This window comes from Octodon degus, unplaced genomic scaffold (assembly GCF_000260255.1).
Source record: "Octodon degus isolate 3935 unplaced genomic scaffold, OctDeg1.0 scaffold00084, whole genome shotgun sequence".
NCBI classification, from domain to species: Eukaryota; Metazoa; Chordata; class Mammalia; order Rodentia; family Octodontidae; genus Octodon; species Octodon degus.
This window is the reverse complement of record NW_004524660.1, coordinates 6,029,740-6,040,527: the sequence shown is the minus strand read 5'-3', so window position 1 is coordinate 6,040,527 and position 10,788 is coordinate 6,029,740.

Here is a 10,788-nt window from a genome sequence, read left to right as displayed (position 1 = left end):
TTATCTTACAGAAAATTTCTTACTTTCAGTTTGTCAGATGTCTCCTCATGATAAAAATTGTGAATTCTGTACCAGGTACTAGAACCTGCAGTTGGGTTTGTCCCCTTAAAATGCCAAATCTGAGTGCAAACACCATCAGGCAAATGCATCACGACTTTAATCGCCTGCTCAAGACATTTCACACGCTTTTGTATTTTAATTAGGTTTTTAATTTTTCTTTCAAACAAAAAATGGTCTAAGAGGACACTGTAGAGTCTTGGCATGTTCTCTTTTCTTTTTGAAAATAACTTATTTATTTATTTGTTTATTATTTACTTATTTGGTATGGGGTCTAACTTGCAGCTCGGACTCAGCGATCCTCCTGTCTCAGCCTCCCGAGCACGGAGGTTACAGGCGTGTACCACCATGACGGGACGCAGTGGCCAGCTCAGTATGTGGCCAGCTTGCATGTGGTACCAGAGATCTAACCTGGGTCCTTGCGCTTGCCAGGCAGGTGCTTAGATCGCCTAGTGATATCTTCAGTTCTCCTGACTTCATACTTTTTCAAGGCTTCCTCAAGGTCTGTCATCTTCTCTTTACTGCTATGGATAAAATTACATATTTATATTTGTATTTGTATTTCAGATCTCTCTCCATATCCGCAAATTTACTCTTGGCATTCGCTTGTAAGATGCCACCATAATTGTGGCATAAGTGTGTGTAAAGTGCAAAATGAATATAGTTTCATATCTAATTAATATATCTTATTATACGTAAATCTGTAAATGTGTCCCAATGGCTCTACCCTTTCTGCCAGGCAGCTTCGTTCCTCTGACTCACCTCCACCCTTACTTTTTTAGCAATGATGTTTCAGCTTCACCCCACACCTAACCTGCTCGAGTCACTTCACGGGCCGTATCTTCAAGAATCCGGGTTTAATTAGAGATCGGGATCAAAGTATGAAATGTACTCAAGCCTGATGGAAGACACTCGCTGCTCTGCACTTGCTTTGGGCAGGGCGAGGGACTGAGTCACTTTACACATGTAGGTACGTCCATCTGTGAATGCGCTCACACAGGGGAAGGCGGACAAGCATGATCTTCCTCCCTCGTTCCTTTCCTCCTTATATTTCTTTCTTTCATCTCTACTTGCCATTCTTTCTTCTGTATCCCTTTCTTCCTTCTTCTTTCTTCTTTCCTTTCTTTCAGTGCAGCATATTCATTTAAAATATATCTCTTTTAGAATATTTTGCTGAGTTTACACACCTATAATATTCAAATAAAGGAACTTAACAAAAAAAGGGGATACAGATGAATGTCCATTTTGTATCTGTGTATTCAAAGTGGTTATGATAGATACATAGTTACATTCTGTTAATGAATAGAATCATTTGTTCTAGTGGTGTTTGTAAATGGGATATCAAGTCCGCATCTTGTACAGCAATTAACCACTAAGAAGAATGTATGCAGTGTGTTAGTTATTGAAACTGTCCTAGCGATTTCATTTGAAACTGTCTCATTGCTATTTGTTTATCAATAAAATTATGGAAAAAAAAGATAAGAGTAAAAAAAATAAAATAAAATACATCTAAGTTTACGTATTTTAGTTTATAATTTTCTCTTCTCCATTCTTTCTTATTTACCTAACATAATAGAGTCAAACTTGCAGAAGACTTGTACTTTTAGAAGTGTCTTTTCATTTTCCTCTTTGTCCTTTTAACCCAATGCCCCATTTTCCTTTACATGTAACGCTGTATCATATCATTATTTTTATCATGTTTTCGTTGTTTAAGTTGCTTTTAACTGATGAATGCCAATGATGTGTATTTATTTAGTGTAAAGTTATATTGTTATTTTTGTGTACTTTGCATAAACAGTTAACCAAGATTATAAACATTTACACCAATCCATCAATCTATATTTTGCCGTGAGAATGCTGAGAATCAATTCCTTTAGCAATTATGAAATATACAAGAGTTTTAAATTGTACTCACCACAGAGTACTATATATTAATAAAAAAGTACGGGGCAGGGGAGATGGCTTAGTGGAATAAGTGCTTCCCTGGCAAGAGCAAGGGCCTGAGTTCAATTCCCAGTTCTGCAAAAAAAAAAAGAAATAATAATAATAAATAATAATAATAATAATAAATACCCTACAATCCAATTGAATCTTTGTACTATTTGAAGGCATATATTTCTTCATCTTCTGAAGTCCTCGCAAACATCTATTTGTTCCCTCTTTCTATGGGACTGATATTTTAGATTAAAACTTTTATGCCACCTAGTAATTTCATCTTCAAGGGTTGGGCTATTTCAGTAACTCTGATGTCCTACAAATCTATCCTACAAAAGAAAAGAAAAGCTACATATGAAAAATGTTCTTAAATATTATGTGCTGGTTTTTTTTTTAACTAAACAATGCAATTTCATTGTTAAGTTCCTATAGCACTTTCTCAACTTGGCATTAAGTTGTACTAAACCGTATTCCGACCACAGGCTGTCTTCTTTCCTGTATTCTCCATTGGACATTCAGCAATCATTGGCATTCAGTATTTGCACCTCAACTGTCTACAGTGAAAAATCTCCTTGAGCCTGCAACAATCTGTTGTTTATTTTTAATTATTTAGGCTCCTAAATAACTGCTTTTGCCCTTTACTGTTTTGTGTTTAATTACTATGTCACATATTCATGCTCACTGAAATAGCTTGATTTTGTATACCTTTCCAACTTAGTATTACCACTACACTTCTCAACATTTCCAAATTGTGTTATTTTCTTTCATTTCATTGTCTTTTGAATTTGTCCTCCTGTTAGGCTAATCAGTGTTTTCTTGCCATTTTTAGAGTTCTAGCATATTACCTTCTTGATCTTCATCTGAGTCCAAAATACAAAATAGCTCTTTTATGTTTGAATATATTAAAATATGTCATTTTGTTTGCTATCAATTTTCTACTTGAATTTTTCCTTCCTCATACCAAGCATTCTTTGTAATTTCTCATCTGCTAATCAATTAGTACAGCCTTACTTCTGCCTAAGATTTTCCCTGACATATAGAAAGATAAAAAATTTGCATAGGAGTGAAGAAAGACGTAATTTTTGAGTACACGTAATTAAGCAATTGCTTTAAACCAATTCTTTCCAAACACCTGTGTCATATCTTATGATGTCTCATAAACCCTCTGAGCTGTGTTTCATTGAAATTCACTTACCTCTACCATGTTTCCTAGCTGTTCTCCTTGTCCTCTCTTCGTTTTTTAATGCTTAAGTTCTTGCTTTCCATTTAGTTGTGCTATACCTTTCAATTTTTATTTCTTCTTTTGAGTTCTCACACTAGGGAGACTATTCGATATTTACACATGTGCATCTGGCTTGTTTCATCTATGAGTATATCTTCCGTGGCATCCACTCATATATGAAGTCTTCGAGTTCATCATTCTTTATAGCTGAGTAATACTCTGTTACACAAGATTGTTCAGGCAAGGGTCCTGAGAATCTCCATCAGGTTTTTGAAACTAGCAGTTAATTGGCAGGATTCTCCCCCTAACTGACTATATATGCTGATACCTGTGAACTAAGCAACTGCACCGAGGACAGCAATGTGTAATACTAGGGCCATGCTTGGAATGCCCGTCATTCTGGTCTTCTAAAAGTGTACTACTTCTAATGTCATGTCAATTACTGCTATACTTTCTCTCTCAAGTAAATGTTTGTTTAAAGAAAAGTAATAAATGAATTTCATTAAGCTCATAATTTCTAAAATATTACATAATTATATGTACATAGTTTATACATATTATATTTTTCATCGTAAACTTATGAGATGAACACAATATTTGTATTCACATTAAAGAAATAGAGATAACATTTCTTGAATATTTTATTTATTTATTTATTTATTTATTTATTTATTGTGTGTGTGTGTGTGTGTGTGTGTGTGTGTGTGTCCAGCTCAGCCCACCAGGGGCCAGGACTGGCTGGCATGTGGTGCTGGGGGATTGAACCGCGGTCCCTGTGCTTTGCTTAGCTAAGCTTGTTCTAAGGAGGTGCTTTAGACCACTGAGCCATCTCACCAGCCCCATGAATATTTTATTTTAAAGAAAGGCTCTGTTTAAAGTTCTATATTTCATGCTTGTATTTTATAATTTATTTTACATTTACTTTTTAATTTTTTTTACCTTAACTTTTTGAAATTTCCATGAGTGTGTGTCTGCAGTACATACTGGTTTTCCTTCTCTCCTCATGGGGTGCTGGAAGGTGCATGTGGTGCATCCAAACTCTATTTTCATTGTCTTATCCTCCACTCCTTCATTCCTCCATTCAGCCCTGGATCTCATTCTTGCTCCAGAAGATTAGTGTATCTTTTTCTTATTATCATTTAGTTTTCTCTGTATTTATATTTTGATATTCTGACATAGAAGAATTGCTCAGCACTGAATCGTGTGCATTAGTTTTATTTCACTTAATAGTACAGTCTCAGATGTATCTATTTTTGTAAAAATGAAGTGAGTTCATCCCTTATGGCACAGAAGCACTCTGTTGTGCATAAACAACACATTTAATTTTTGAAGATAATAAAAATATTTAAACATATATTAGAAATGATACAGAATTTTGCTAAGCAAAATGATAGGAATTCGCTGAGAAGTTGACTACGACTGGGCGTGGTGGTGCATGCCTGTAATCCCAGCGCTTGGGAGGCTGAAACAGGAGGATCACTACGAGTCCGATCTGTGTAGTGAGACCTGTAGACCCTGTACTCCATATGTAAGAAAAGCTAATAGGAATTCAATAAAGGTTGTTACTTTGCATACTGCTGTGTTTTTGTTATGCACTCACATGTGTATGGGAATAGGCCACATTTCATAGTTTGCATTTGCAGAATATAATGTTTATGTTCTCTGTGGGGAGTTGGTGCAGGTAATAACACATCTCAATTCTTTCTATGAGAATTTACCTTGCCCTCCCTTTTTATAAGATTATTTTTGAAGTCATTTGGGCTAATAATATGTCAGAAATAGAGGATTATATTTTACAATGTACACAGATGTTATTTTTTAAAATAATTTTATTGAGAAACAAATAGCCATGAGACAGTTTTAAAACAAATTATTAGCACAGTTTCAATAATTAATATGTTCCATATTGTTCTCTTAGTAGTTATTCATTGTACAAGATGCAGACATGATATCCTGTCCACAAACACTGTTAGAACAAATCTCTCTATTCATTGAATTAAAAGTATGCAGCTGTATATCTATCCTATTTTGAATATACAAATGCAAAATGGTTGTTCATTTGTATCCCTCTTTTTTGTTTAGTTTTGTCAGAAAAGGGTATTTAATTGTCATTTAAATGTTGTAGGTGAGTGAATTCAGCAAAATATGCCAATACAGAATAGTAGTCCATAATAGTAGTGGGTTTTCCATAAGACTGGCAATGTCAGAAGTTGTTGACTTGAGCCTTTTACATCATAGATGTTATTATTAATGTGGTTATATACAAAAAATATTTCATACAATTGATACTTTTGAACTTTCAAGTTAAAGATACATTTAATATTATAACTTAGAAGCCAATTAAGAGTAACTTGACTATAATATTCCTTTTTATTATTAATTTTATTGAGAAAGAAATAGCAATGAGATAATTTCAAAACAGTTTAGTAGGACAGTTATAACAATTAATACATTGCATATTGTTGTCTTCAGAGTAGTTATTCAGAATACAGGATGCAGGCAAGATATCTTGTGTAAACACTGTTAGTATAAATCTTCTCATTGAACTAAGAGAAAGTAGCTGTTATATACAGATATATTTTTTGCACTACAAAATGGTCCTTCATTTATATCCTTTTTTTGTTTAATTTTTTCAGAGATAAGTATTCCATTGCCATTCAAATATTGTAAGTAAATGAATTCAGCAAAATAATTCAATATAGTTCAATAGTCTCTAATAGAAGTGGGAACTAGCATTCCGCAGTTCTAGCATTGTCAGAAGTTGTTGACTTGAGCCTTTTACAGCTCAGCATATTAATATGGTTTTACATTTTATGCCTTGGTTAAGACCAAGCAAAAAACTATATAAAAAATATGCAACATTTGTATCTGACAAGGTCAGTCAAATTCCCTCAGGATTTACCCTGAAACTATGCACAGCAGTTTGTAGATCTTTTTTGACTGTAATATTCTATTACAGATTAATGGAATGACTGATAACTATGTTTTACATATTATAACCTTAACTGTTTCTATTCTATTGTACTAACCTGAACTGAAATCTCCAGGAAAGTTAGATTAATATTCTAGCACACAACACAATAATTGTTTAGTCAAATATAGTTATTCTAGTCTTACTAACTGTTATTAATTAGTAGCAATGTTTCCATAGAAAACTAAAATATATTACTTGTAAGGCCTCAAAATAATTTCCTTTTGGAATTGCTTCAAACACACTGTTTCCTGTTTAAGCATGACTTACAAAAGAAAAAGACAGGTAAGCAGTTTGTGTTTTGTTTTTACTTGTACATTTTTAAAAAAAAATTTTAGAAAGTGATCTACAGGGTCTCACTACTTAGATCTCACTTGTTGTGATCCTTCCTGTGTTCAGCCTCCCAAGTGCAGGGATTACAGGCACGCGTTACCACGCCCAGTCCCTATCGCCATCTCAGCAGGCCCCGGAGTCAGAGCCGTCATGACAGGCCAGGGATCGAACCCTGGCTGCTGTGCTCTGCTTCAGCAGGCGCTTTAGCCCACTGAGCTGTCTGGTCGACCCTTTACTTGCATTTTAATTGCCTTCAAATATCTTTAATGTGTACCTTTGTTTTCTCTACCGATATCATCAACTGTACACTTGGATTATAGCAAGTGTGTACAATACTTGCTATACCATTGAAGCTAAAGATCCCGACAGCATGTATCAAATAACTTACCATGATAAATAGTATTAAATTTTAGTTAATGAAGTGGCATTTTGAGTGCAATTTGTTGAGACTAAAGGAGAAAAATTTTAATAGTCAATTTAGAACAATGTGTGAGATGGTTGTACTTTTATCCACGAATACCATAATCAGAAGAGTTGGTATTTATTCAAGCTTACAAATATTCTCATAGTTATAAAGCAGTAGCTTGCAATAATGTCTGTGCAATTTGCAATACATTGTATTGGCAATAATCAGTTAAGCATTATTTGGAACAGGTAAAAATTTGTAGGTTTGCAATTAGGGTTGTGGTAAATTCTTATTACAGCTGCAAGCTTTGATTCCATCTTTGTGTTTTGCATTTATGATAAAATTCTAACCTTGCTGCATTTGTGGAAGAGTACTAGCTAAAATTCCTTTCTTTAGAACAGTTATTTGTATTAGATGAACACCAAAACTTTAGTTCTATTACTTTAAAGAAGTCTTGACCAGCCGATAAAATCCATTCAGGAAAGTTCCACTTTTACTATATACAATGCTGCCGCTTCAAGACTGGCAAAGTGTAATAAATCTAAACTTCTCTGCACAGTAATTAGTATTTTTGAGAAAGTCTCAGGCTGTATAACATACCAAAGTAACTTCTTATCATTTCTGGACTTCGAACAAAGGACAAAATGTTAATTGACTAAAATGATAGAGTTTAGTTTTGGAACAGAAGTGCATTAACCTGTAAAGTCATTCTATTCCATTGAAAGTAAATTATTTTACCTGTGCATTTTTTTTTCTGTAGAAATTACTTGTGAGAAAGGACATCATTAGACTATAAATCGGAAAGTTTAACAAAATTCACCAACAATGGTTGAATTAATTCACTTAATATAGTTATAAATTAAGACTCCGCAAAATGTGTGACTGCATCACAATCATCGGATCACTGTTCGAAACACTCCTCCACTCTGTCTAATCTAACTTTATCATGGAAAAACTGAAGTAGGAGGTGATTCATGATACACAACAGAAGTGTATGAAGTCTGTAATGTGGCAACATGTTAAAGGCCATGAAAATAGATTTCCATCTACATACTTAAACATACCACTTTGAATAGTTGTGATTTTATTTAAAAATATACTTCAGTCCAGCAAAAGTACATTAGTAACTGAAAATTTTCCCGGGGGGCCTGCCCCTTAGCTCAGTTCTTCAAGTGGCTGCTTCAACAAAGCAGTCAGGCTCAGGTTGCTGTTGTTCGATCCCCACAACTCAAGCCAGCCAAACCTGCCCTGAAGGCATTCGGAGCCAAAAAAAAAAAAAAAAATTCTGAAACATTTCTCCATTAAAAATCACATGGAGCATTGACTTCAAAAATTATTTTCACTGCTGAGTGCTATGTTAACGTGTACCTCACATTTCAATATTGTAATTAATATAAGGTTTGATGTCAACATTGCAGTTTTAACTCTCTGACAGTTGTAGCTTACACAAAGATGAACATGGCTGAAAAATAGTTTACAAATCTTGGGGTCTATTTTTCTCATCACATTGCTGAATAATCTTAAATTCAACTCTTAGCCAATGTGTGCTGTTATTAATATGAGCATATTAATAATTTATAGAGTAGGATTACTAGGATAGATACTGGAATTATTAAAAGTAATAGTCTAGAAATGAACAATTGTAGATCAAGAAGTTCAGATATAACCACAATAACTAATTTGATCAATCCCAAACCTTGATAATCTTACATAAATTCCATACGAGAAGATCAAGTGAAAGTTATCTCCTGGATTTGATTTAAAAGTTATCATTTTTTCCCTCATGGCATTTCATTTAGGGTAAAATAGTGAAATTTTTCTTAGAATTATACATAGGACAGCACATCATTAGCCATTGAGTTCAAAACGATATTTTTAAATCTCCTCCCGAGGGGCATATCCAAGTCAAGGAGAAGTGAGAAGCAGGGCTACTGGCAAGGACCAGTAAAGCGAATCTTGACACTTGTGGAGAGAAGCATTCTTCTCCTGGTGGCCCGGCCATCTGGGAAGTAGGATTGTAGTTAATAGAATAGAGGACTAGCTGGTCTTCAGACAAATCACTGCATTTTCATGTTAAATCTCAAGAGTACCTTCTCTCTAGAAAAGTAATATGCAAAGCATAAATTCAAAGGGTAGAAAATAAAACATCAGGAAGTCAGTGTCTCAGGGAGGAACTAGAAGAGGAAAAGGGGGTGCTTTGCTTATGTCAAGATTTCCCTGGCCTTAGGCTGATAAGAAACCTCTGTCTCATCCACGGGACCTACGTACAGCAAAGAGAGTCATCAAACCAAGAGTGCCAGCCAGCAGCTACGCCCTCCTCTGCCCCACATCCTCTTTGTGGTGCTCCCTTCATGGCGGACATCAGTAGTTGGCACAGTCCATCTGCCGGCGCGCTAGTGGACGCCATCAGGACGACGGTGACAGTGAAGCGCTGTCACTAAAGCAGCACTGACTGCAGTCGCTAAACAGGAATCACACGCAGATCACGACGCACACATCTGTGTCCCAGCACTCTGGGAGAGTGATTAAGGAGGCTCGAATTCTTAACCTACCCAGGGCAACTTAGCGACTTAAGCAAGAATCTGACTCAAACTATTTTTAAAAATGTCTGGGGATGTATCTCTGTCTGAAAGCCTTGGCATCAATCCCTGATCCCATCCCCCAACTCAAAAAGAAGAATCCAACAGTTCTGTTGTGCTTTGTGTTGTGAACAAGGGTAAAGTCAGAAGATGAAATTCACCTGGCTTGACCTTACCAAGATTACGTGCTAGCCCTTGAATGTGTCTTCACAGAACAAGAGGAACAATTTTCTACTTAGGTGAGGCAGGACTCGACTGTCACACAGGATACAGCCTCATCTGAACAAGACTGGAGTGTGGCATTTTCACATGGTATTTTTCTTTGTATGGAAAAAATTCATAACAAAGTGAAAGAAAAGTAAGAGTTAGTGTATTGTGTATTGATACCTTCAAGTTCATTACTCAATATATAAGGGCATGTGAGTCTGCCCTTAATTTTACTCATGATTATTATATCAAGTTTTATCCATTTACCTATAAATATCTCAAATTTATCTTATGCCTGAGTAGTACTACAATGTATAGAAAGACCATATCTTTTTTACCCATTCCTCAGTTGATGGGCATTTGGGTTGTTTCCAAAATTGAGTTATTTCAAATTTGCTGTTATAAATATGGGTTCACATGTATCATACATACACTGTGGTATGATACATTTAATTCTTCTGGGAAAATATCCAGTAGAGGAATGAATATCTGATTCAAATGGCTCCTCTAATCCTAGTTTTTGAGTAATCAGCACACTGATTTCCAGAGTGGTTGTACAAGTCTACACTTTCACCAACAGTGGAGAAGTGTTTCTTTTTCCCCATGGCCCTTTCAGCATTTGTTATTGGTTAAATTCATGATGATAGCCATTCTTTCTCCAGTGTGATATTATCTCATATTTGTTTTAATTTGCATCTCTGGTGTGGTCAATGATACTGAATATTTTTTCATATATTTATTTGTCATTCATATTTCTTCACCTGAAATGTGCATATTTAACTCAGATGCAAACTTTTGGATTGGATCTTTGAATTTGGGGCTTTCATGTTTTTCAATTTTTTATATGATCTATACACAAATCCTTTCTCTAAGAGATAACTGGGTATAGAATTTTCTTGCTCTATGGGTTTTCTTTCCTTTTTCTAATGATTCCTTTGTTTTGGTGAAGTTTATAATAATAAGAGAACCAAGTTATTGATACTTTGCAATATTTCCCATGTAATCTGGGCTTTGCTCACAAAATTTCTGCCTACATCTTTGTCTTTAAGATTTCTACCTATTCTCTCATTCAAGAGAT